Source organism: Microcaecilia unicolor, chromosome 9 (genome assembly GCF_901765095.1).
Source record: "Microcaecilia unicolor chromosome 9, aMicUni1.1, whole genome shotgun sequence".
Lineage (NCBI taxonomy): Eukaryota > Metazoa > Chordata > Amphibia > Gymnophiona > Siphonopidae > Microcaecilia > Microcaecilia unicolor.
Window position 1 is genome coordinate 137,241,257 of NC_044039.1, and position 27,171 is coordinate 137,268,427.

Below are 27,171 nucleotides of genomic sequence, written 5' to 3' on the forward strand. Positions count from 1 at the left end.
AATTCATAATGGCCACCGAGAGTTCAAGTGGCGGCCTCACGAGTCTTCTGCAGAAGACTTGGAAGGTCACTCTCGGTGACCATTTTGAATCGGCGCCGGGACCACAGGCAGCAAGAGACAGTCTGCAGTCGCTCCGGGCAGGAAAGAGGGGGGGGCTCTTTTCTGACCTGAAGAGGTCACTAGACCACCAGGGCAGTACAGTAATGTATGGGGAGGGGAGGATGGGACACCCCTAGGTCTGCCTGCCCGCCTGCCTGTTTGTCCACAAATCCGGACAAACAGGCAGGCTGGCAAAACCCGCCCAGCCATGTCCGGGTAAAACCGGGCGTATGGTAACTCTTAAGTGAGTTGCCTAGGGTCACAAGGAACTGAAGTGGGAATTGAACCCAGTCCCCTACAAGGAAGTTTGGTAACAGGAGATGGCATGATGTTACAAGGCTGAAGCCGGTCTCTACCTACTCTACCCATGGCGCATTTAATTCTTCCCAATGCAGCTGTCGCCATCTTGAAATTATAGGGCAAGAAGCTCCACCTACTGGCTTCAGCCTTCAACCCACATAATGGGCCAGATAGGCTCATGCCGTTTCCTGTTATTAAACCTCCTTAGTCTGCTACACTATTAGGCTAATCCTCCACTCCTCCAATTTTTGTGAGCTAATACTCCCTTCCTCAGATTACAACAGAATAAAAAAAAGAGCAATTGACAGAAAATATAAATAAATAAATATTTTCCAAAATATATATATCATATGAAAGGAACCAGAAGCATTTTGTTTAGGCTAGACAGAAATTGGGATACACTACTAACCATAGAGATGAAACATAGAAAGTCAACCAGTTTGTTTCACTAGCCTCTCCGCTCTATGATCATCCGTCAGTCACCTCCTCCTCGTTTCCTTTTTGTCGTGTGTGGTGTGTGTACGCGGGCGCTGTCCTCAGTCACGGCGTGTCACGTGATCTCCGCAGCAGTGTGCGGCCTAGGCGACGAAGAGCGTGTTCTTCTGCCTCCTGCGCTGGGGAAGCTGGCGGTGAGGCGCTTCAGAGACGATTTGTAACTGCGAATAAAACGCGCGGAAAGGGCCTTTATCTGTGGTCTGGTAAGTATAGATTACAAGCCCTAGGAAGGAGTCGGGTGAGAACTGGAGCTGCAACTTCAGACGCGCCAGTCACTTTACGATAGTGTCGCGTGCGTGGTACGGTTTTTTCGGTACGCAGAGATGACTGCGAAGAAAGGCCTGTAGAGGAGTCAGAACGAGTTCGTGGATATTCTGTGATGGTATGGTGTATAGCTTCCTTCTGAAGGCCTTGCTGTGTGGCTCTTGCTTTTCTAGGCGACGAAGCCGGATGCTATCCATTTTGGTAGTCATTCAAGCTAATCGAGAAGCAGCTGCAAGGGCAGAGCCTTTTGGTTTAGGGAAAATATAAGTATGTTAGTGAATAGAGAATGTTAGAATTACTAATAGTTAAGGTCTATAAATAGTTACTTTATATTGTTTTTATTTAGTATGTTTATTTTTTGCACTTGTTTTATTGCTTGGTATCGGGCATTGAGGCCTAGTCGCGTACTCTGCTTTTCTTTGCCGCGTCAGGGTCCGGCCCTAATGCTTTTCTTTGCCGCGTCAGGAGGATCTGGCCCGAATCGCGGGATTGTATTTTATTTTAGTAAATGTTTGTTTTCTTAAGTGTTTGTCCTAGATGGTGCTTAATGTACGCGTGTGTAAGATGTGGTAACTTTCTTTTCAGGCCCCTTCCACTATTCGCTTTCTTTAACTACACAAACTTACAGAAGTTAAGCGATGTCCTGTTTGTTTTTAACCGAAAAGCAATTGAATGGACAAATTTTAAAAGCGCTACTGTCAAGTTAAATGTAATTGATGTAATTCAGTTTAGTACACCCCTTTATAAATAATAGTTCAAGACAAACTACATTCGAGTAGATATTACATTTAAAAATTGTTCTAAGTAGAAGTAATGATTTCCTATATATTTAAATTTTTGAATGTCTTTTATTCTGTATAATATAAATATTAAATAATTTTGGAGAAATAAGTATCCTATTATGGGATCCTACTTTTAATATTCAGATTAAGAGTACTTATGAGTTGTGCTATATGCTGATGTCTGCATGGTATTGTTATCGGTTACTGTAGTATCCTGCTTTATTTAGATTAGATTCACGATATTGAGATTGGTTTCATTTAAAACTTATTTGGAATGAAAGAGAAATTCTTTCAAATAACCAGGCTAAGTTGCTTGTACTGTGATTTGGATGTTAGCTTTAGTGTTAAGACCATTTTATTTGATAAGTTTTTATTTGGTATGTTTTTATAGTGACATGGGCAACTATACAATGTAGCTAAGTTTAAATTTACATTTACATTTTGTATGCACTTTGATAAAGTACTTTGACTTTATTATAATAGCAGTCTGTAATTGCTCTTAGTATCTAATTGATTTGCACAGCATATTTTAAAGTATAGCATATATTGTAGACAATAGGCAGCTTTAGTTTTATGCATTGTAATATAAGAAACCATAACATGCTTTTCAAATATTGTGCATTGGGTGAATATGTTGTGTTTAGTCAGTGCTTCACTACAACTGCCACTTGCTAGCTGTGGGTAAGCAAAACAGGAAGCTTAGGGCTAGATGCACAGAACTCCAAAACACAGATTTGGAATTACCAACCAATGCTCAACACTAACAGCAAGCAAATTATATGCATTCTGTTAGTGTTGACCATTGATTGGTAAAGGGATTCAAATGTTCCTGGTGCATGCCCATGAGAGCTGTGTGGTTGGCACAGGTCTTGTGTCTTATGTCCAGTGAGTAGAACTCCCCCCCACTCCTAAAATAGCTTGATGGTCCAGCTGGCCGAGCTGGGCCAAGCCGACCTTCCCCCTAGTGAACACTGGTCCCTGTGGTCTAGTGAAATCCCCCCCCCCCCACAGACCCTTCCACACACCTTTTGTTGGAGGCAGGAGGATTGCCTTCATCAAAATGGCAGTGATCAGCCCCTGCTCGGTGCATCCTGGGATGCCCTGGGAGGGTCCTAAGTACCTCCAGTACTGAACTTGTGCATCCTGACATAGATCCATCACTGAACTAATGACAGTTTTGTTGCCAGCCTGCACATGGAAAGGTGGTCTATGTGTGTGGAGAAGATTGGGACACAGTCTTCTTTTGTAATACATTCAAGTGCAGGCTATTCAGCAACACCAGGGGGCTGATGCAGAAAGTTGTATGTTAGAGCTGCTGGCGCATGGTTTTTAACATGGAATGCAGTAATCAGTGAGCATGCAAATTATTGCTGCATTAAAATTGTGGTAGTAATGTGCAGCTTATTGCCAAATGTCAACCTTCCTGTCATTGCCTGAGCCATGATTAGTTTAGGTACTAAGGGAAAAGGTGATGCTTAAGAAAAAAAAATGTTCCAGCGGTCTGCACTGGTCCCTTGATTTTGCTCCCCTCCCACTTGACAACCCCACTCCCTCCCCAATATTAATAAATTTCCCTAGTGTCTAATGGCTTTCCCACTCCTTGTCTAGGACCAGGCAACCTCCCTCTCACCCACACCCTTGACACAACCGGGCTTCCAGGATGGTGTTTTTGAACAGCATCCACGCCTGATGTAAATTTTTGACCTTCGCAGTTGCTCCTCTAAGTTTTCTTTTCACCGTTCTTCTCATGTTATTGTAGTCTCCTTTTTTAAATTTAAACGCTGAGCTTCCGGTGGAGCTGCCGGCCAAGATGGCCGCCGCACAGTGAGCTCCAGCTAGCAACGATCGGGGACTCCACCAAAACGCGATGAAATAGCTTCCAGAGTCGGCGGTTTAGCCTCCCCTCTCCTCCGGAAGGTGCACTAGCGCGATTGAGACCCGTAAACCCCGATTTGGGGGGGAGAAAAAAAGGCGAGAATAGATCGACGGCGGATACCCGCCCATGTGAGGAATCGCGCCGAGAAAAGAGCACCGAAATCCGCAGGCTGAGAAGCCTTCTTCTTACAAGGCATAAGAGTGAGCAAAAGGGCTCGGCGATTTCAACGGCGGAACGGAGGGTGAGGGGAAAGGCGAGCCGCGAGGCACGGAGGAAACATCGAACACAGCCCCCGAATGGCGGCCACGAAGCAGGTGGGAATGTAAAAAAACTCAGAAGAACTTATGAAAATAAATAAAAGGAGTCGCAAGCAGCTCTCCAAACCGGTACAATAGCCAGCAAAATCGGCAGTCTGGGTTTGGGCCACTGTTTCAGCTATTAAAGCAGTAAATCACGAGATTCCTCAAAGCAACCGGTAAAGAAAAGGGGCAGACATCACCAAACTCTGCAGACAGATCAAGTTGCGTTTATCCCCAAAAAAACTTTTTGTATGGCGAGGCACGGAGGAAACATCGAACACAGCCCCCGAATGGCGGCCATGAAGCAGGTGGAAATGTAAAAAACTCAGAAAGAATTTAAGAAAATAACTAAAAAGAATCGCAAGCAGTTCTTTAAACCGGCACAATAGCCAGCAAAATTGGTAGTCTGGGTTTGGGCCAATGTTTAAGCTATTACAGCAGTAAGCCACGTGACTCTCCAAAGTAGCTGGTAAAGAAAAGGGACAGACGCCATTAAAATCTGCAGACAGATTACGCTGCGCTTACCCCCAAAAACATTTTGTATGGCGACCAGAAGTACAAAAAAAGAGCTGGAGAAGGACAAAACCAAGAGTGGAGGACCAAAAATGACGGAGAAAAACCCGCCTCCATCGCCACCAGTGAGTTCAGTTTGGGCCTCAGAAATAGTAGCAGAGGTAAGAATGGCGGTGGAGGAAACCATGAGCCACAAGTTACAGCAAATAATTGATAAGCTTGATGGCATGGACCAAAGGTTTACTACATTTACTAACGAACTTCAGGAGGTCCAACAGCGACTAGGAGACGTAGAAGACGCCTCACAGGAAACTTCTAAATCCATTGAACACCTCCAAAAAACAGTATCAACTTTAGAAGAGAAAGTGGATGATTTGGAGAACCGCTCGCGTAGAAACAATCTCAGATTGATAGGTATACCTGAATCAATACCAGATGCAGATCTGAGAGATTTTCTGGAACCCAGGCTCACTAAGTTATTGCCAACAGAGCACGGTGGGGCAACTGAAGATAGAACGGGCGTTTGGGGCCGAGGAAGGAGGCAAATACCCGCCCACGTGTGGTCATACTGAGACTTCTTAATTATCAACATAAGATGGAGATCCTAGCAACTCTTCGGAAAGGAGGAACGCTGGAGGTGGAAGGACAAAAGATACTATGCTTTCAAGACTATTCCACTAAAGTGTCCCTCCAACGTAAGCAATTTTCGCCCATTTGTGGGCGGCTACACAAAATGCGGATAAAATTCAGTTTATTGTATCCGGCTAAACTCAGGATTCAGCATAATGGGACAGTGAGAATCTGTGACACGGTAGAGGCCGCTCAAGCACTGGTGGACCGCTTAGAGAGAGACAGCTCGGAAGCATCAAGAGACACATGAGTAATGAATCCGAGGCTCACCAGTGGGAGTGACACTGCTGAACGACAGGGAGCAGCGAGAGACAGAAGATCTGTAACTATAATTGTTGTGGTTGCTAATGTTGGACTTGATACTGTTATTTGATGTTATCTAAGGGGGGTTGTGAACTTTAAGGGGGGGGGGAAGCAATATGCAACATATGCAAAAAGTAAGAGTGGGGTCCCTGATCGGAAGCACGGAGGCAGACAGCACACTCGGTGCTGTTCAGATTGGGGGAAGGGGGGAAGACGGGAGGATGGGGGAGGGGGAGGGAGGGTATAGGGGAGAATAGGAGCTTCAGGGTAACAAGGGAAAAGGACAACATAAGGAACACACAAAGAGCTTCACGAGGAGGGCACGCTAGTGGAAATTCACAGTATCAGAGGTGGGGGGGGACACAGGCTGGGAGGCCTCTCCTGCACAAAGATTCACCAGGTATTTAAAAAGACGCTTGAGGATATGTGATGGTCCTTAAGGTTGTGACATGGAACGTGGGAGGCATCTCATCGCCGATTAAACGGCAGAAGATCCTCCACGCACTCCATAAGCAACAGGCATCAATAGCAATGCTTCAGGAAACACACTTAACAGCTAAAGAACATGAGAAATTATGTCGATGGTGGGTAGGCTCATATTATGATTCACCAGCACTGGGGAAAAAAGCAGGGGTAATAATACTAATCAAGAAAGGGATCCATATCATTACACATAAGATCATAGCAGATAAGGAAGGAAGATATGTGTTGGCACATCTGACAATAGAGCGTCAACCAATGGTTTTGTGCAATGTATATGCTCCAAACACTTACAACAAAACATTTTATAAAAAGCTTCTGCATCACCTAACAAGTCTGGAAGGAGTTCCCCTGTTGGTAGGAGGAGACTTCAACGAAGTGGGCGACCCCAAACTAGACAGGTCACAGGGGGACAAAAGGAGGGGAGCGGGAGCAGAATCTAGAGGAATTGGACTACTGAGTGGGGTCCTCGACCTGGTGGATGTGTGGAGAACTCTACATCCGTTGGAACGAGATTACACTCACCTGTCCCGGGCGCATGCCATGTCGAGGATTGACTACATTTTTATCTCCCGTCCACTATTTACGAAAATCCGCAAGGCGGAAATAGGACCCATAAAAATATCAGATCACGCAATGGTAATGGCCTTATGGGAACCCACAGAGAGTAAATCTAGTCCATATCAATGGAAGTTCCCTACAAGGCTATATAAAGATAGGAAATTTCGGGAATTTATACTAGCCAAATATAGACAGTTTCAAGACACTAATCAGGAGCATAGGACAGCTCCCATATTATACTGGGACACAGCAAAGGCGGTATTAAGAGGTGAGATTATTGCGTACACAAGCCACCAGAAAAAGACATGGGAGAGGGACATGCAAAGGTTGGAAAAAGACATTACCCGCTTGAGACGCGAGTATGGACACCACCATAATATTCTGCTGAAAGCTAAGCTTCTAGAAATGCAGCAAACACTAAATGAGAGAATACATAATAAAACACAAAAGAATCATATGTATTATAGGTATCAATTATACAAATTTGCAAATAAAAGTGGTAGGATGATTGCCAGGATGGCAAACCCAAGACAAGGAAATTACAAAATAAACGCGCTATACTCTTCAAGAGGGGTATTAGAAAATAAGGATGATTGTATAAATCGTATCATGCAAAAATATTATCAGAAGCTTTATGCTTCACCTGACCCGCCCCCAATGGACAGTGAGATCTATCTAGCGGGGCAAGATCTCCTGCAGATAGATGCACAGAGCCTAACCATGCTGAATGCTCCCATGTCTGTTGAGGAGGTATCATGGGCAATACAGCAAGCGCCCCTAGGAAAGGCCCCAGGCCCTGATGGATATAGGGGAGAACTATATAAATTGATGAAGGAGGAAGTAGTAGAACCCCTTACTGCAATGTTTAACACGATAGTGCAAGAGCAACGAATGCCCATGTCATTACGAACGGCGCAGATTATAGTTCTTCCAAAACCAGGGAGAGATGTACAAAAACCTGAATCATACAGACCTATTTCGTTATTAAACTTTGAAGCAAAATTGTTTGCAAAAGTCCTGGCAAACCGCCTGTCCCGAATACTACCAGATGTTATAGAGGACTCGCAGGTAGGATTTGTACAGGGCAGAACCATCACTAAAAATGTAAGAAAGATATTGGTAACATTGGAGGAGGTATCTACAAAGGCCACACCATCAATATTAGTCAGTTTCGACGCCGAAAAGGCGTTCGACAGGGTGGTTTGGGATTTTTTATTTGGCACGCTAGACGCGTATGGCATAAGAGGATCATTCCAGGATGCAATTAGAGCATTATATTACCTCCCACAGGCTCAGGTGTGGGTTAATGGAATTTTATCCCCTTCATTCCCTATCCATAGGGGGACCAGGCAGGGTTGCCCCCTGTCACCCTTATTGTTTGTGTTAACGCTAGACCCACTGCTTAGAGATATCCAATGTAACCCTGATGTGCAGGGAGTCAGGGTGGGTACAAAAAGTTTTAAAATAGCGGCTTTCGCTGATGATTTGTTGGCACATGTGACTTCTCCTGAAACATCACTGAAGGCGCTATTAGAATGTATGGCAGAGTATGGGGATTTCTCTGGCTTTAAGCTAAACCTGGAAAAATCAGAAGCCTTATGCAGGAAGGAGGCTCAAGTGGGAGAGTGGCACAGACAGCTTCCATTGAGATGGGCAGAGGAATCCTTTCGCTATCTAGGGGTGCGATTAACTATGGATACTACCACTCTGTATAGGATAAATGTTGACAAGCTGTTACAGGATACCAAAAGTGTTCTGGAGAGATGGAACCACTTGCCTTTATCACTAATAGGCAGAATAAATCTCTTCAAAATGATCATATTCCCGAGATGGCTCTATATCATGCAGGTGTTGCCAATACATATATTAGGTAAAGATTTACGGAAATTAAATAGGATGTGTTGGCAATTTGTGTGGGGGGGGGAAGAAGTCTAAAATACGATTTGAATACTTATATGATGGATGGGCTCAGGGTGGACTAGGTTTCCCCTGTATTAAGCGATATAATCAGGCGTGCCTTTTGAGACATATCAGGGATTGGACACTTAATACACATCAACACACACCGACGAACTGGGAACGAGCGCTATTTGACCCCTGGCATTTGAATTTTCTTCTACAGGCAAAAACAAAGAGTTTGCCAAACACCTGTAGAAGAAGTATACTGTTGCAACCATTGCGACGTGTCTGGCAGTTCCTCATGCACAGCTGGAGACAAGACCCTAATGTTAGTGATCAACTTCCAATACAGGGGAATAGGGACTTCCCCCCCGGGTTAGAGAAAGGGATAATGGCTAGATGGTCGGAAATGGGCATCACTTTATTTGAACACTTAATGAATGAAGAGGGAAACCTGCATAGCTTTCAGAATCTGCAGCAGAGACAGGTATTGGCCCAGAAGGACTATTATACATACAGACAATTGCATCATTACTGGCATAGTCTAGATCAGGCAGCCCTGGGCACAAAATTGGGTCAGAAGATACGTGAATTCCTGGAAGGGGATGCACATGGACAGGTATCAATATCGAGCTTACATAAAGCTCTAGTCCCACTCGGACCTCCCAGAACATATGAGAAGCTTAAAGACACATGGAGCAAAGACTTGGGATATGAGCTGAAAGGAATAAATTTTGCGAAACTAATCAAAGGCATACCTGGGCAGGTAGGGGGGGCAGAATTACAAGAGAGTCAATTTAGGGTTATTCATCGAGGCTATATAACACAATCCCAGGCTGTAAGGGCGGGATGGAGCTCTGATCCCCAATGCCTTAAATGCCATAGAGAGAGGAACACATTTTTGCATGCATTTTGGAGGTGCGATAAAATAAAAAACATTTTGGAGAGCGATACAGGAGTACCTAGAACAAGTATTGGGGCAAAAGGTGCACCCCTCTTGGAGAGGAGTACTCTTGAACAAAAATAATGCATATGGGATATCGGATAAAAACTTGGAGGGATTTTTATGTAAAGCATTTGCAGTGGGCAAAAAATGCATATTGAGACACTGGATGCAGGCAGAGCCACCCTCTGTTTGGCTATGGAGGAATAAGCTACATGAGCTAATGCTGTGGGAGGCAAGGGACGCATATGATAACTTGAGGAGAAGAAAGAAATTTCTTAATGTTTGGACTCATTATTTGCAAAATATATCCCATAAGGCCAGAAGTGCTATACTTAATAGACTAGGATCGATATAATGAAGTTATGAGCCCCTCGTGTAAGCGAATAAGGACTGGACAAGGTTTGACAAGAGTGTCAGTAGGATGTATGAAGCTCCAATCCAGAGGGTAATGTTTCATTTTCCTGGGGGGGGGGGGGGGGGGGGGGGGGGGGGTAAATGTTAAAAAAGCGATGGGATAGACACGCTGTAAGATACGTTGCTGTTATAGAAATATTGGTAAGATATACACTGTAAGCATTTAATATGTTTGAATTGAAGTTTGTCCATCAATAAAAACCGTTTATACATAAATTTAAACGCTAACGTATTTGATTTCCTATGTATACTTCAAAGCTAATATCAAATCCAATCATATTATGATCACTGTTATCAAGCGGCCCCAGCACCATTACCTCCTGCACCAGATCATGCGCTCCACTAAGGACTAAGTCTAGAATTTTTCCTTCTCTCGTCGGTTCCTGTACAGCTGCTCCATAAAGCTGTCCTTGATTTCATCAAGGAGTTTTACCTCTAGCGTGTCCCGATGTTACATGTACCCAGTCAATATCAGGGTAATTGAAATCACCCATTATTATTTTGTTGCCCATTTTGTTTGCATCCCTAATTTCCTTTTAACATTTCTGCACAGGAAATGGCTCAGGCCATTCCATTCACCGTAGATGTGGAGGATGAGCCCAGGGCTGAGATGTTCTGAGCAGGCTGAACCCTTTCACCAGCTGGTCAGGCAGCAGAAGGCGTGTTGTAAATTTCTGGTCAGGGGCGCATACAACACTTTTGATGTGGCATCCAGAATCTGTGCCCAAGGTATAGCAATGCACAATGTGCAGACTCATGGCTTTGTGTTTCTGACCTGGACCATTCGGTCCAGCAGAGAATAGCAGATATTCCTTGCTGGGGGGATAATCTTTTCGGAGAGAAGGTAGAAGATCTGGTTGACTAGATCAAGAAGCATACAGATGCTATGACTTCTCAGATGCTATGACTTCTCTCTCCCACCGGGTGCCTTCTGCTACCACCTCCTCGAGTAGGAGGTATTTTGGTGGACAACGGAGTGCTCCCTATTCCAGGCGTAGTTACACTCCAGTTTCTCGCCATCCTGCTCAGGCTCAGTCCTAGCGCGCTCGTTCCTGTCAACAGTGTGTGCCCAAGGCCCCTACTGCTTCCCAGCAAAAGCACGGGACAGGTTTTTGACTGGCTCCAAGAAAGCATAGCCAAACTAAAAGTGTCTGTACCGGATGACTTGCTGGTTGGGGGGAGGTTAATGTTTTTTCACCTAAGGTGGCCTCTTGTAACCTCTGACTGATGAGTTCTTCAAATAGTTCAGTTAGGATACACCCTCAATCTGAAATCCAAACCTCCAAATTGCCCACCGGGAGCTCAGTCCTACAGCTCCCAGCACAAGCAGGTACTTGCAGAGGAACTCTCCGCCCTTCTACAGGCCCAAGTGGTCGAACCCATACCACCAGGGGAAGAAGGGCTGGGATTCTATTCCAGGTACTTTCTTGTGCAAAAGAAAACGGGGGTTGTGTCCCATCCTAGACCTAAGGGCCCTGAACAAATTTCTTGACAGAGAAAAGTTCAGGATGGTTTCCCTAGGCACCCTTCTTCCCATGATTTAGGAAAATGATTCGCCATGCTCTCTGGACTTAAATGATGCTTACACACACATCTCGATACTGAGTCATTCTGTGTCAAGTGGACCAGGGGTCCCCACCTCACCATCTCAGATTTTGATGAAATTTGGTACATAGTTTCTTTATGATAAAAAACAAAGCTGTGCAAAATTTTAGTTCAAAAGACTAAAAATTGGAGGTTCTAGGGGACTTCAAGTAAAGGGTTGCAAAATGTCGCCTGAGCAAAAATGACATTTTGGGCCAACTTCCAGAAGCTGTAAAACTGGAAGTTTTAGTAGTACAAGGGGGATATTTGGAGAACCTGCACTACTTTTAGGGCTTAATGAACTGGCAAAACCCCATGTTCCTAGTCCTCTTACTTTTTGAATGGTTTAGGCTCAAACTTTGCCAAAAAAACCCCCGGCAAAAATCAATTTACAGCGATGTTGAGGCTGCTGTAGTTTCTAAACTAGTTGGCCTTTCAGGTTGATTTTTGGTAGGTGTACTAAATGCACGGCTGTAATGAGGCATTCCAATTTGCAGCACTTTCCTTCAAGTGGTTGAAAAATTATAAGCGTTCAAAGTTGGTATAAAAAGCATTTTTGCCCATATTGGGCTATATTTGATGCCCTTGATCTCCAGTGGGACAGCTTCAATATTCTTTCTTTCCATATCATCATGCTGATCAATCCATAGACTGGTGGGTTGTGTCCATCTACCAGCAGGTGGAGATAGAGAGCAATCCTTTTGCCTCCCTATATGTGGTCATGTGCTGCCGGAAACTCCTTAGTATGTTCTCTATCTCAGCAGGTGGTGGTCACACACAGCAGCAGCTCTGGCTAGGCCTCCAAGCCTAATTTTTAGGTTTTGTTGAGTGCCTGGGGTTGAGGGCTCTTCTTGAGCAAGTGCAAACCTGGTGGCGCCAGGTCCCTCCTTTTCTCCCCCCTCCCGCTGGCTCCGTTAAAAAAAAAAAAAAAAATTTTTGAACGTCTTTAAGGGCATTTATTTTGACGTTTATTTAAACGTTTATTGCAGCTACTCACTAGGACACCAGGTCGTTACAGCTCGGAGCGAGAAGCAGGTAATTTTTACCTTTTTATAGCGGGCAGGGGGTTCCCCGATTGATCTCCACGTGGCCTATGGCGTCGGAGGGCGAGGGCGCGAAGAATCGCTCCCTGGACCGCGTGTGCGTTTCTAGCGGGGATGCGGGGGTTTTAAAATCGGATTCGCCCTTGTTGGGTGTCAGTTTGGAGGCCGGTCAGTGTCCCGGGTCTTCCTCCGGCGCGGCGGTTTTTCCCGCCATAAACGCCCATCCCCCGCTGCTCACCTCCGCCATCTTGGCCGGCCACTGCTCGGACGGCTTCTTCTTGGGCCGCCCTTGAGCTGGGAGACGTTCATGCCATGGCCGCCCTTGATTTGGGCGACGGCAAAAAAGCGGCTAAAGTTAAGCGCCGTTCTTTCCGCGCGGCTCCTTCGCGGAGTGTCGCGCCGGACGCCATCTTGGATGCGCAGCATGATTCTCCCCCGCTCTTGCGAGCGCCGGTTGAGGGTGCGTCTAGGGCTGTGGCCCAAGCTGCTGAAGTGCACAGTCTGGGGGGTTTCTCCCCCGAGTTTATTTTGCTGCTGCATCAGGACTTTCTTATGCAAAACGCTGCCCCTTCTCCCTTGTCCGATAAAGGGGTTGAGGCCCCCGGAAGTAAACGCCCTCGGGTGGATGCCCAGGCCTTAGAGGACGCTGTTTCCTCTGATGTAGATGAGGGCAGCGTATCTGAGTTCTCCCAACGGTCCTTTGGGGATTCCTTGGAGGAGATGGATTCCCGCTCGGATGGAGCGGATGACCCCTCTGCAGCACGGATCTTTCGCTCAGAGGATTTGCCCAACCTGTTAATGCAGGCCATGAGCATTTTGAAGATTTCCTCTCCGGAGGACGTCTCTCCCTCAGCCCCTGTTGGCTCCGCCATTATGCTGGGGACGAAGCGCCCGCCTAGAACCTTCCACGTGCATGATGCCATGCACACCTTAATTTCGGCTCAATGGGATGTCCCGGAAGCGAGCCTCAAAGTGGCTAGGGCTATGTCCCGCCTCTATCCTTTGCCTGAAAGTGAACGTGAGGCCTTTGTTTGGCCTACCGTGGATTCTTTAATCACTGCGGTGACTAAGAAAACGGCGTTGCCGGTGGAAGGTGGCACGGCACTAAAGGACGCCCAAGACAGAAGATTGGAAGCGGCTTTAAGGTCGTCCTTCGAGGCGGCTGCCTTAAGTTTGCAGGCCTCAGTTTGCGGCTCCTATGTGGCCAGGGCGTGCCTGACGTTGGTGCAGCGGGCTTCCCCCTCGGATCCTTCCTTGAGGGCTGACTGGCCGGCCCTGGAATCGAGCTTGGCTTATTTGGCAGACTTACTGTATGATGTCTTGAGAGCCGCGGCTAAAGGCATGGCTCAGACAGTCTCTACGCGGCGCTGGCTTTGGCTGAAATATTGGTCTGCGGACCACGCCTCTAAGTCCCGCCTGGCTAAGTTGCCTTTTAAAGGCAAGCTGCTCTTTGGGGTCGAGCTGGACAAAATCGTGACCGATCTCGGCACGTCTAAGGGCAAGAGGTTACCAGAGGTCGGGGCTCGGGCCAGTGCTCGCCCCGGGATCTCCAGAGGACGGTTTCAAGAAGCCCGTCGGTACCGCCCGGGCAAGTCGGGCTCCTCTGCCCCCTCTTCCTTCAAAAGGAACTTCTCCCCCAAGCAGCATTCCTTTCGCAGAGACCGCCGTCCCGGAGGTACGCCCTCCGGTCCTCCCCCAGGGTCTCGTACCCAATGACGGGGTCTTGGTCCATGGCCCAGTGCAAATTGGAGGACGGCTGTCCTCGTTTCTGGGCGAGTGGATCACAATAACTTCAGACGCTTGGGTGCTGGAAGTCATCAGAGACGGCTACAAGCTAGAGTTCTGCCGACCCTTAAGAGACTGGTTTGTACTCTCTCCCTGCAAGTCTCCGGTCAAAGCTGTGGCAGTGCAGCAGACCTTGGACAACCTGATCCGCCTGGGTGCGGTCGTTCCGGTGCCAGAAAATCAGATTGGCAAGGGACGTTACTCCATTTACTTTGTGGTACCAAAGAAAGGAGGTTCTGTCCGGCCTATCCTCGACCTCAAAGGGGTCAATCGGGCCTTGAAAGTGTGGCACTTTCGCATGGAGACTCTCTGCTCTGTTATAGCGGCAGTGAAGGCAGGAGAGTTCTTGGCTTCCTTGGACATCAAGGAAGCGTACCTGCATATTCCCATCTGGCCTCCTCATCAACGCTTTCTGCGTTTTGCAGTCCTGGGCCGACACTTCCAGTTCAGAGCCCTCCCTTTCGGGTTGGCTACTGCTCCGCAGACCTTTTCCAAAGTAATGGTGGTCATCGCGGCCTTCCTGCGAAAGGAAGGAGTACAAGTCCATCCTTATCTGGACGACTGGTTGATCCGAGCCCCCTCTTATGCAGAGTGCGGCAAAGCTGTGGACCGGGTAGTTGCTCTTTTGAGCTCCCTGGGATGGATCATCAACTGGGAGAAGAGCCAGCTGCGCCCGACTCAGTCCCTGGAGTATCTGGGAGTTCGATTCGACACCCAAGTGGGCAGAGTGTTCCTGCCAGACAATCGGATTGTCAAACTTCAGGCTCAGGTGGACCAGTTCCTAGTAGCCTCTCCTCTTCGGGCTTGGGACTATGTGCAGCTGTTGGGCTCTATGACGGCCACGATGGAAGTAGTGCCCTGGGCCAGGGTTCATATGAGACCACTACAACACTCTGTGCTGCAGCGCTGGACTCCGATGTCGGAGGATTATGCTGTGCGCCTTCCCTTGGACCCAGCAGTGTGCAAGGCGCTGAGCTGGTGGATGCAGACAGACAAGTTGTCTGCGGGAATGCCTCTGGTGACCCCGGAGTGGATTGTCGTCACGACGGACGCCTCTTTGTCGGGCTGGGGAGCCCACTGCTTGGGAAGGACAGCGCAGGGGCTCTGGTCTCCTGCAGAGGCAAAGTGGTCTATCAACCTCCTGGAACTCAGAGCCATTCGGTTGGCGCTTTTGGAGTTCATCCCGGTACTGGCGTTGAAGCCAGTACGGGTCCTGTCGGACAATGCCACGGCTGTGGCCTATGTCAACCGCCAGGGAGGTACCAAGAGCGCCCCTCTAGCCAAGGAGGCCATGAATCTATGCCAGTGGGCGGAAGCGAACCTGGAACAGCTGTCAGCGGCCCATATTGCCGGAGTCATGAATGTCAAGGCGGACTTTCTCAGTCGCCATACCTTGGAGCCCGGAGAGTGGCAGCTATCTGCTCAGGCGTTCTTGGACATCACGAAGCGCTGGGGCCAGCCGAGCCTAGATCTGATGGCGTCATCGGCCAATTGCCAAGTGCTGCGCTTTTTCAGCAGAGGACGGGACCCTCGATCCCTGGGAGTAGATGCTCTTCTCCAACAGTGGCCGACACAGGAGCTTCTCTATGTGTTCCCGCCCTGGCCCATGTTGGGCAGGGTGCTAGACCGGGTGGCAAAGCATCTGGGCCGGATAATCCTGGTGGGTCCGGATTGGCCCAGACGTCCCTGGTATGCGGACTTGATCAGGCTCTCAGTCGACGATCCTCTGCGGCTGCCAGTGGAGCAGGGCCTGTTACATCAGGGTCCCGTGGTGATGGAGGATCCCTCCCCCTTTGGTCTTACGGCCTGGCTATTGAGCGGCAGCGGCTGAGAAAGAAGGGCTTCTCAGACAAGGTCATCGCCACTATGCTGAGAGCGAGGAAGCGCTCTACTTCTACTGCTTACGCCAGGGTTTGGCGTATCTTTGCAGCGTGGTGTGAAGCAGGCTCACTTTCTCCCTTCACTGCTCCAATTTCTTCAGTGTTGGCGTTCCTGCAAGAAGGTCTGGAGAAAGGCCTGTCGCTCAGTTCCCTTAAAGTCCAGGTAGCGGCTCTGGCTTGCTTCAGGGGCCGCCTGAAGGGTGTTTCCCTGACTTCGCAGCCAGATGTGGTGCGCTTTCTCAAGGTAGTTAATCACCTGCGCCCTCCTCTGCACTCAGTGGTGCCTGCGTGGAATCTCAACCTGGTGCTAAGAGCATTGCAGAAGCTGCCTTTTGAACCCTTGTCGAGGGCATCTCTGAAAGACCTGACGTTGAAAGCAGTCTTTTTGGTGGCTATCACTTCAGCCAGAAGAGTTTCCGAGCTCCAGGCACTCTCATGTCGAGAGCCCTTTCTGCAGTTCACTGAGGCAGGAGTGACTATTCGCACAGTGCCTTCCTTCCTGCCCAAGATTGTTTCTCGCTTCCATGTGAATCAGCAGCTCTGTCTCCCTTCCTTTCGTAGGGAGGACTACCCAGAGGAATACTCTGCTCTCAAATATCTGGATGTGAGACGTGTCATCATCAGATACTTGGAAGTGACCAATGATTTCCGGAAATCGGATCATCTGTTTGTCCTGTTTGCAGGTCCGTGTAAGGGTCTGCAGGCTGCTAAGCCTACAGTGGCAAGATGGGTCAAGGAAGCCATTGCAGCGGCTTATGTGGCCGCGGGGAAGGTGCCGCCTATCCAGCTGAAGGCTCACTCCACTAGAGCTCAGGCGGCCTCTATGGCAGAGGCCGGGTCCGTCTCCTTGGAAGAGATTTGCAAGGCGGCAACTTGGGCTTCGGCCCATACCTTCTCCAGGCATTACCGCTTGACTGTGGCTGCTCGGGCGGAGGCCCGGTTTGGAGCTTCAGTGTTGCGGTCAGGGATTTCAATGTCCCGCCCTGGGTGAGTACTGCTTCGGTACATCCCACCAGTCTATGGATTGATCAGCATGATGATATGGAAGGTAAAATTATGTATCATACCTGATAATTTTCTTTCCATTAATCATAGCTGATCAATCCATAGTCCCTCCCAGATATCTGTATTGGTTATATTCTGGTTGCATTTCAGGTTCAAGTTTAGTCTTCAGTTCCTGTTCATGAGGACTTCGTGTTCAAGTTTTTCAATGGATTCTTCAAGAGTTGAGACGAATTTGTGTTACAGTGAGCTGCTGCATTCCTCTCCCCTCCGTTTTACGGGGCTGGATTGAGACTTAAATTCTGCCGGCGCTCCCTCCCGCTTCGTGCGGCAGTAGGGCAGCTTTGTACCCGTCTCGCTTCGGCGGTGTTAGGGTCAGTCAGCTCCTCCCGCGGTTGCAGGATAAGCCAGATCCCCCCGCATTGGCGGGTGTGGTGTCCCTCCCCCGCTCCGCGGGGATGAGCTGGACGGATTCCCCTCCCCTCCCTTTGTGGGTGTAATTCTCTAAGTGCTGAGTCCTGCGGATGGAGCTTGGATATCGACATACTGAGGAGTTTCCGGCAGCACATGACCACATATAGGGAGGCAAAAGGATTGCTCTCTATCTCCACCTGCTGGTAGATGGACACAACCCACCAGTCTATGGATTGATCATCTATGATTAATGGAAAGAAAATTATCAGGTATGATACATAATTTTACCTTTAGCACCATTAGAAAGAGCAGATTTCCTTCTATCAGAATATGTAGTTTTCATTTTGGAGTCTCTTCATATAAGGATTGCAAAAATGCCCTCAAATGTTTGCGGGCAGCAGCCTGTGATTTCTTCACTATACCCTTGATACAAGTGTAGTAAAAGTGATTCTTCTTTCAAAAAGCACCAATTTTTTAAAATAAAGAACACATTATGTTATAAAACTCTATTCAAGAAAACTAAAAAACAGGAATGTTTTTAGGATGTGGAAGGATGAGGCCAGGTTTCATAACAGGTTTAAAGAAAACTGCAGTCAGTTAGGATGACCGACTTGGCCAATTATGATTGGTGGACCCTGTTGCAAGGCGTCTGAGTGTCTGTTGCTGGTGTTTCTTCACCCTTGCTACAGTTTGACCTCTTAGTGAACTGTAGGTATCAAAGTAAGCCTAGCAACAGACACTCAGGAGCCAGGAGGTACCAGAAGCATACAATTGGGCAATGAAACAAACAATTCTGCCTTGCAACAGGGTTCACCAATCATAATTGGCCAAGTCTAACTGGCTAAAGAAGTTTTCTTTAAACATTATGTTATAAAACTGTGTTCAAGTAAACTAAAAAACAGGGTGGAAACTATTGTATACATACTTCTTGTTGAAGAAACTCGCACCTGCACCGACAGGCTCATTTATATTGAATTAAATGCCACAAATGAAGATATTAATCACTTTAGACTGAAGTAAAATTTTACCCATTGAAAACCTGATTGCAAGAATAAATGCGTTTGTTGAACTGATGCTAATGGTCATCAATGGATCCAGAAAGATCAGATGAATTTCCACTTTGCTCAGTTGGCTGTTCAAGTACATCAGAGTGTCATTTACTGACATACAATAAAAATAAAGGTTTGAAATTAATTGAAGAGCTTCTGCCTGATCAACAGAAGTTGTTACAAGAGCGTTCTGGTCAACCTTTCGATGCTGGATCAACTATTTGCCTTCATCATGAATCCTTACTGTTGAAAAAGTTTGAATTTTTGCAAAGAACCTGCTGTAACCCATTTTCCAAAGGTGGTCATAATGCAAAAAGGGGCTTAAGAGTGCTGGATGACACACTAGCAGCCCAGCTAAAGGCCTTAACAAGCAAAATATTTGTGCCAGGTCAGAAACTATGTCCATCTTGTCGAAAAGACGTCAGTAACAGAGCTGCTGATTCTTTATCATCATCAACAACAGCAGATGATGAACACAGTGACATTTCTGGCAAGTTGAACAGAAGTTTGACATCTCTTGGTATTTCTCCATTAAAGTTCAAAAAAGTCAGCAAGCGTGATGTACGAGGCTACACCAAGCGCAAAATCAGGCGAGTGCAAAATACTTTGAGTCATCATCTTGCAGTTGCTGGTGGCTTAGACCTAAATGAGTTTGAAACTCAACCTTCTACCAGTCAGAAATGTGACAAATGTTCTGATTATGATGACCTGCTAAACGAGTTGAAATACAAAGTCCAAGTTTCAGTAAATCATGCAGAAAAACTGCAGATACTAACTTTAGCACCAAACAGCTGGTCTATTGAAAGAACTGCCTCAGAATTCATGGTTTCAACTAGAATAGTTAAAAAAGCAAGAAATCTGAAATCAGTTTGTGGAATTCTGGCAAAACCAGACAAGAAGATAGGTAAAATTTTACCAGAAGAAACAGAAAAAAAAGTTCTTGGCTTTTTTGAAGATGATGAATTCAGTAGACTGTGCCCAGGGAAAAAAGATTTTGTCTCTGTCAGAACTGGCACTGAAAAAATTCAAATGCAAAAGCACTTGCTGCTTAGCAATCTAAAAGAAATGTATGTTGCATATCGTACTCGAAATGGGCCAGAAGTGGGTTTTTCCAAATTTTGTGAGCTAAGACCAAAATGGTGTGTCATTGTTGGCTCATCTGGTATGCATTCAGTGTGTGTTTGTGTCATTCATCAAAATGTGAAGCTTATGCTTGCTGGAAGCCATCTGCTGAACGAAGATTACAAAGCACTGATGGCTAAAACTGTGTGCAATTTGGAATGCAAAGAATGCATGCTTCACAGGTGTGAAATATGTCCAGGTAAAGATGTGCTTGAAAATTACCTGACAGAAGTGTTCAGTGATGCTGACCCAGGTGAAACAATTGAGTTTAAGCAGTGGGTTCATACAGATCGCACCACACTGGAGACCAAACAGATGTATGTTGATGATTTTGTATCTGAGCTTGCAGTGAAAGTTTCAAACCTGTCAATTCACCATTACATTTCCAAACATCAGACACAATACTTAAAAACTGTTAAAGAAAACCTAAATCCTTGTGAAATTGTTGTTCTCTTGGACTTTGCTGAAAACTACTCCTTTATTGTCCAAGATGCTGTTCAAGGTTTCCACTGGGAAAACAGTCAAGCTACACTGCATCCATTTGTTGTGTACTTCCGTGATGCTTCAAGTGAAATTCAGTGCATAAGTGTTTGCATAATAAGTGACAGCTTGTGGCATGATGCAGTTGCTGTACATGCATTATTGGAAAAATTGATCGCGTTCTTGAAAAGCAAAATTAGAGAAATAAAATATGTAACATACTTTAGATGTTTAGTGATGGCTCAGCTGCACAATACAAGAACTTCAAAAACTTTGCCAACTTGTGCTATCATCAGACAGAATTTGGAATAAGTGCACAGTGGAATTTCTTTGGCACAAGCCATGGCAAGTCACCATGTGATGCCATAGGTGGTACAACAAAGCTAGCTGCTCAGGCTAGTTTGCAACGACCTAAAAATAGCCAAATTCTCACAGCACAAGGCTGTTTGAATTTTGTGATAAAAAAATAAATAAAATCAAGTTAATTTTTGTTTCCATGGATCAAATTGAATCTTCAAGATCTGCACAAGAGGAAAGATTCAGTAAAGCTTCCACAGTTGCTGGAACTCGTGAAAATCACCATTTTATTCCCATTGACTTGAACCAAATTTCAGTCAGTAGAGTGTCAAATGATTCCTCCTCATTTGTTGTCAAACTTTGTCAGTCAGATGACCCAGTGAGTGTACCTGGCATAAATGTGTCTCAACTTCAGCCTGGGTAGTATGTTGCCTGTGTTTATGACAACAAATGGTGGATTGGCAATGTCTGTGACACATCATTTGAAGAACATGATGCCTTGGTCAACTTTATGCATCCATGCGGGCCTGCACGATCATTTCATTGGCCTAGCAGAAGAGATTCTTGTTGGATTTCTGAACAGCATATTCTAGCAGTTCTTCCAGTACCAGCAACTACAGCACTTGGACGACAGTATACATTTCCAGAAACAGCAGTGAAACTTATCAGTGAAAAATTCTTGTCACTTCAGCACTGAGGTTTTACTTGGGAACCATTAAGACACCCCCATTAGGCTTGAGAAACTAGGCAAAGACAACCAAATGAGGCTTGGGAACCTCAAGTAAGATGCCCACCTTCAGGCTTGGGAACCTGTGCCAAGTGGCTGGACTTGCCTGGCTATCGGGCGTGACCTCTTGGCGATGAGGTTGCCACTTCCTATTGAATTGGTAGTGGCGTAGCCACCATGGACCAATGCATGCTTAAAGCAACTGAGTGACTTATACAGCAATTAGAAACATCGATGGGCCCTATATCCGTTTCATCTATCATTCAACAATACTGGCCAAAAAACACTTTTTTTGCAATCCTTATATGGAGAGACTCCAAATTGAAAACTACATATTCTGATAGAAGGAAATCTGCTCTTTCTAATGGTGCTAAAAGAAAGAATATTGAAGCTGTCCCACTGGAGATCAAGGGCATCAAAGATAGCCCAAAATGGGTAAAAAATGCTTTTTATACCAACTTTGAACGCTTATAATTTTTCAACCACTTGAAGGAAAGTGCTGCAAATTGGAATGCCTCATTACAGCCGTGCATTTAGTACACCTGCCAAAAATCAACCAAAAGGCCAACTAGTTTAGAAACTACAGCAGCCTCAACATTGCTGTAAATTGATTTTTGCGGTTTTTTTGGCAAAGTTTGAGCCTAAACCATTCAAAAAGTAAGAGGACTAGGAACATGGGGTTTTGCCAGTTCATTAAGCCCTAAAAGTAGTGCAGGTTCTCCAAATATCCCCCTTGTACTACTAAAACTTCCAGTTTTACAGCTTCTGGAAGTTGGCCCAAAATGTCATTTTTGCTCAGGTGACATTTTGCAACCCTTTACTTGAGGTCCCCTAGAACCTCCAATTTTTAGTCTTTTGAACTAAAATTTTGCACAGCCCAGAGTATTTACCAAATGCCTATCTGTAGTCGCAGCGTCGCTACGGAGACTGGGAGTGCATGTGTTTCCTTATCTCGACGATTGGCTGGTGAAGAGCACCTCAAAGGAGGGTGCTCTGGAGTCCATGTGAATGACTATTCAAGTGCTAGAGTTATCGGGGTTCGTCATAAATAATCCGTAGTGGCATCTCACCCCAGTCCAAAAATTGGAATTCATTGGAGCCCTGTTGAACACTCAGACAGCTCAAGCTTTTCTTTCCGAGACAAGGGCGGACAACCTTCTGCCCCTGGTGTCCATGGTTCGAGTGGCTCAGGTCACAGCTCGGCAGATGTTGAGACTTTTGGGGCACATGGCCTCCACAGTTCATGTTACACCCAAGGCATGCCTACATATGAGATCTGCTCAGTGGACCCTAGCTTCTCAGCGGTATCAAGCTGCGGGGAATCTAGAAGATGTCACCCATCTGTCCACCGACTTTCAGAACTCTCTTCAGTGGTGGACAATCTGATCTAGTTTGACCATTCCAAATTCCACTGCCACAAAGTGCTGACAACAGATGCATCTCTCCTGGGATGGGGGGCTCATGTAGATGGGCTTCACACTCAGGGAGCCTGGTCCCCCCCCCCAGGAAGCAGATCAACCTCCTAGAGCTCCGAGCGATCTGGAACGCTCTAAAGGCTTTCAGAGATCGGCTGACAACCAAATTATCTTAATTCAGACATACAGTCTGGTTGCGATGTACTACACCAACAAGCAGGGGGGCACTGGATCTCACCCTGTTTCAGGAGGCTGTCCGGATGTGGCTGTGGGTGCGCCAACACGGCATGTTTCTCCAAGCCACTTATCTGGCAGTCGTAAACAACAGTTTGGCCGACAGGCTGAGCAGAGTAATGCAACCTCACGAATGGTCGTTGAATATGGACATTGCCCGCAAGATCTTCTGAATGTGGGGCACCCCCTCGGTGGATCTTTTTGCCACTCAAATTAATCACAAAGTCCCTCAGTTCTGTTCCAGGCTTCAAACCTGCGTCAGATGCCTTTCTCCTACATTTGAGGAACAGGGCTTCTATATGTGTATCCTCCCATACCTCTGGTGGGAATAACTTTGCTAAAACTCAAGCAAGACCGTGGAACCATGATCCTGATTGCGCCCTACTGGCCACGTCAGATATAGGCTGTTTCTTGAGGGCCATGTCACGGCTCATAATGTCAGAGCCATGGCTGCATCGGTGGCTCACAAAGTCATCCTCCATTGAAGAGATTTGCAAGGCTGCAACGTGGTCTTCAGTCCACACATTCACATCACACTGCTGCCTTGAGCAGGATACCCGACTCAACAGTTGGTTTGGGCAGTCTGTGCTGCAGAATCTGTTTGGGGTTTAGAATCCAAGTCCACCCCCTATGCCCAATTAATTTTGTTCCAGACTGCACTCTTAGTTTGTAGCTAGTTGTACATAGTTTCAGGTTAATGTATGTTATGTCCTCGCCGTTGTGAGGTTCAGTTGACCAACTTTTTTTTTTTTTTTTTTTGGGTGAGCCTGGATGCTAGGGTTACCCCAATTGTAAGTATAATACTGCCTGCTTGTCCTTGGAGGAAGTGACAATGCTTACTTGTAGCAGGTATTCTCAGAGGACAGCAGGCTGATTATTCTCACAAACCCGCCCACCTCCCCTTGGAGTTGTCTCCTCTATCTCTTTTTTTTTTTTTTAACTCTTCACTGAATTGAGGAGCACAGCTGCACAACGGGCGGGAAGACACTCGGCGCATGCGCAGTTCGACACACGGCGCACTCAGAAGGCTCGAGCAAATGTTTTGCTATATGAAATGCTGGTTTCTGGGCTGGCGTGGATCGCTGACCCAATTGTGAGAATAATCAGCCTGCTGTCTTCGGAGAATACCTGCTACAGGTAAGTATCTTCACTTTATGCCCACCCAATGTTTTAAACAGTAAGGTGCTCTTGAAGTATATGCAAATCTTCTGGTGTATCTAGAAGTTTAAATGCCTCAGGATTTCCAAAATGCATTAGTCCAGGGTTGTCCAACCTCAACCTTTCGAGGGCTGCAATCCATTTTGATTTTCAGGATTTCCCCAATGAATATGCATGAAATCTATTTGAATGCACTGCTTCTATTGTATGCATATAGCTCATACGTATTCATTGGGGAAATCCTGAAAACCCAATCTGGTGAGGGCCAAGGTTGGACACCCCTGCATTAGTCCATCTATCTAAAAGGAAGAGGGAAAGACCTTCAGTAACTAACCACTGTGGAATTTCTCTGTTGTATATGATTAGGAAAGTGCTAGCAAGAGCAATTATCAGAATAAGGAAGAACCTCATGGATTGCATTTTTCTGGAATTACTGTGCAGAGTCAGAATTCTTCAAGGGACCACAGGCATGTGGTTCTTGAGCTGGAAGATTCAGAAATGCTTTGATCAAAATCATTTATGCATAGTCTTTATAGGTCTTTGATATGTTCAGTTGCAGTGCTCTATGGAAATGGGTCTAGCTTACCTTGCAGATTCCCAGGTGTTCAGCGCTGTGTGCATCTGGTAGCGCTATACAAATGCTAATAATAATAACGACCTTATCCCTGCATCTGCCAAACAGATGCCTTTAGCGGTTTACAGCTAGATGGTTCATGTGGCTGCTTCACTGGGCTGCAGAAGCTGCCTTTAAGCATCGTCTAATGATGTTTAGGAAAGATTTAGAGAAGTTGGTTAAAGATCTGAGTGATTCAAATTCTCAGCATTTGCCTAAAGACAGGCCTAGAGGCTCCTTTTTAAATCCAGTCAGTTTTGCTCTTGACTTAAGAATGTTAAGAAGTACCGGCCTGGCCGGTCCACTTCCTTTTAAAATTCCAGATATGAGACAATCCTTTCGTGCGGAGAAGCGGTCTTCCAGTCAGGTTTCCAGATCTCGTCCCTCCCAATGATGGGGTCCCGGTCCGCTCTTTGACAGAAGTAATAGGAGGATAGTTGTCCCATTATTACAAGAAATGGACCAACATCACTATAATCAATTGGGTTCTGAAAATTATCAAAGACTGTTACAAATTAGAATTCTCCTCTCCCATTGCTTTGTTCTAGAGAGTTGCATGGGGACAGAAATCTTGCCCATCCCTGCTGGAATCTTACCTGTCCCCACCCATCCCCGCAAGAATTTAAAGGTATATAAAAGAAGATTCTGGTCAGCTCTCTGTCTGGATTTGAGCCATAGCACTGCAGGCAAGGAAGGAATGGAAGATGGAACTTGGAACACTTGCGCACATGTAAGATTTGTCTCTGATTCACTGGCACTGTGTGCTGAGAAGTCGCCATATGCATGCACCAGAAAGTCAGGTGACATCTGATGTTCATGCCTGTGTCAGAGCTGAGGTCTGCGCATCAGCCCGGGAGCAAAGAGGATTAATAGTAACATAGGAATTGACGGCAAATAAAGACCTGAACGGTACATCCAGTCTGCCCAATAATCACACTCTTCAATTAATGATTAAATCAACAAGTGTGATATTATATACTTGATTATGGTCTTTCTTTGGTGTTTCTTGGATATAGACCATAGAAGTCTATCCGGCTCTATCCTTATGTTCCAACTGCTGGAGTTGGCGTCGAAGCCCACTCCAGTGTATTCATCTTCTCATTTTTGGGACACAAGACTGTAAAAGCCTGTCCAGCACTGTCCTCATGTTCCAACCACTGAAGTTGTTGTCGTAAGCCCTTTCCAGCCCATCCTAAGCCAGATTGCCATATATGAGAGGCAGACTATACAAGTCAGCCCAGTATCGGTTCTAGTTAATCACAGCTGGAGTCGCCATCTAAGCGATACTCGACACATCCACACACATACAGCCATTTAAGGTTAGTTGTTTTGTTTTTATAACTTCTATTTACTAATTAGAAATCCTCTGTGTTTTATCCATGTCTTTTTGAATTCTGTCATCATTTGTGTCTCTACCACCTCCTTAATGGAAGACTTCCTTAGCATCCCTCCGGACCGGACCAGGATTGGACTGTTGGGTTGTGCCCGCCTACCAGCAGGTGGAGACTGAGAAAAACTCTGACTCTAGAGAGCCAATAGGAGCCCTGGCCATGTGACCTTAGCCTCAGTATTTTCTCAGTCTCTCAGCAGGTAGGAAGTGAGCCCATTAGTCTCTCTCTCTCTCTCTCTCTTTTTCTCTATAAGATATTACAGATATATTTATAATACTTCTTCTGTGCCTGGAATCGTAATTAGAGGCTTGACAGGGTTTCTTTTCTTTCTTTGACAGCCTCTGGGGTGTTAAACTCGGGTGTCTCGAGTCCACCCCCCTTCCTCCCCATCTCCCTGGCTTAGCAGGGAAGGGCCGTCCCTTTCTCTGGAAAGGTGTACCGTCTTTGGGAGAGGCAGCCACTTTTAATAGTCAGCTGTTTTTAAAGAATTAAATCAAGTAAAAGAAAATTAAAAGAATTAATTCAATTGAAAGGAATTTAAAGGAAGTAGTTTTTGCTTTCCCCAGGCTTATAACGAGCAGGTAGCTCTTCTGTCTTATTCTGTTTGAAGAGTCTTTATTTTCTTTTCTGGCGGAGCTATTTAAAAAAAAAAAAAAAAAAGTGATGTCAGCGTCTGTGACTTTAATCGGCGGTTTTTTGTTATCTTAATTATTTTTCCTCTGCTATCCGGCGTTGTTAGCGGCGGTAGTTGTAAAAAAAAAAAAAAGAGGCGGGAACTGTTAATCGCGTGCTCGCTCTTGGATGGGTCTGTATAGCTTGGGAGCTGTATTGACGGTTCCTGTTCGGGCCAGAGGCTAAACCATGTTTTGTGCGGCATCGGAGGCTATCTGTTTTTCGGCGGCACAGATTTCCTGCTTCTTCGTCGGTCCGGTAAGTGGTTTTCTCCCCCGAACTTTATTCTTCTCATTTTGACGCGCTTGGCCGCCATTGTTTTGCTTGCAGCTGCAATTTCCCTTGACGCGGCAGCGTTTTTCTGCTTTTACTGTGTTTGGCTGTTTGTGCAATGGAAAGGAGATATTGTTTCTCCGGTAGTTGGGGCAATTGGTAGTATATTTG

At 46.1% G+C, this 27,171-nt stretch overlaps 1 protein-coding gene across 1 annotated transcript in view; it reads left to right on the forward strand.

Moving 5' to 3' along the window:
• Positions 1–930: 930 nt before the first annotated feature.
• Positions 931–27,171, forward strand: part of RBM25 (RNA binding motif protein 25) — a 350,786-nt gene continuing 324,545 nt past the window's right edge. The window contains exon 1 of the mRNA XM_030214739.1: positions 931–1,097. The gene's annotated coding sequence lies outside the window, so the exon portion shown is untranslated. The remainder of the gene's footprint in view (positions 1,098–27,171) is intronic.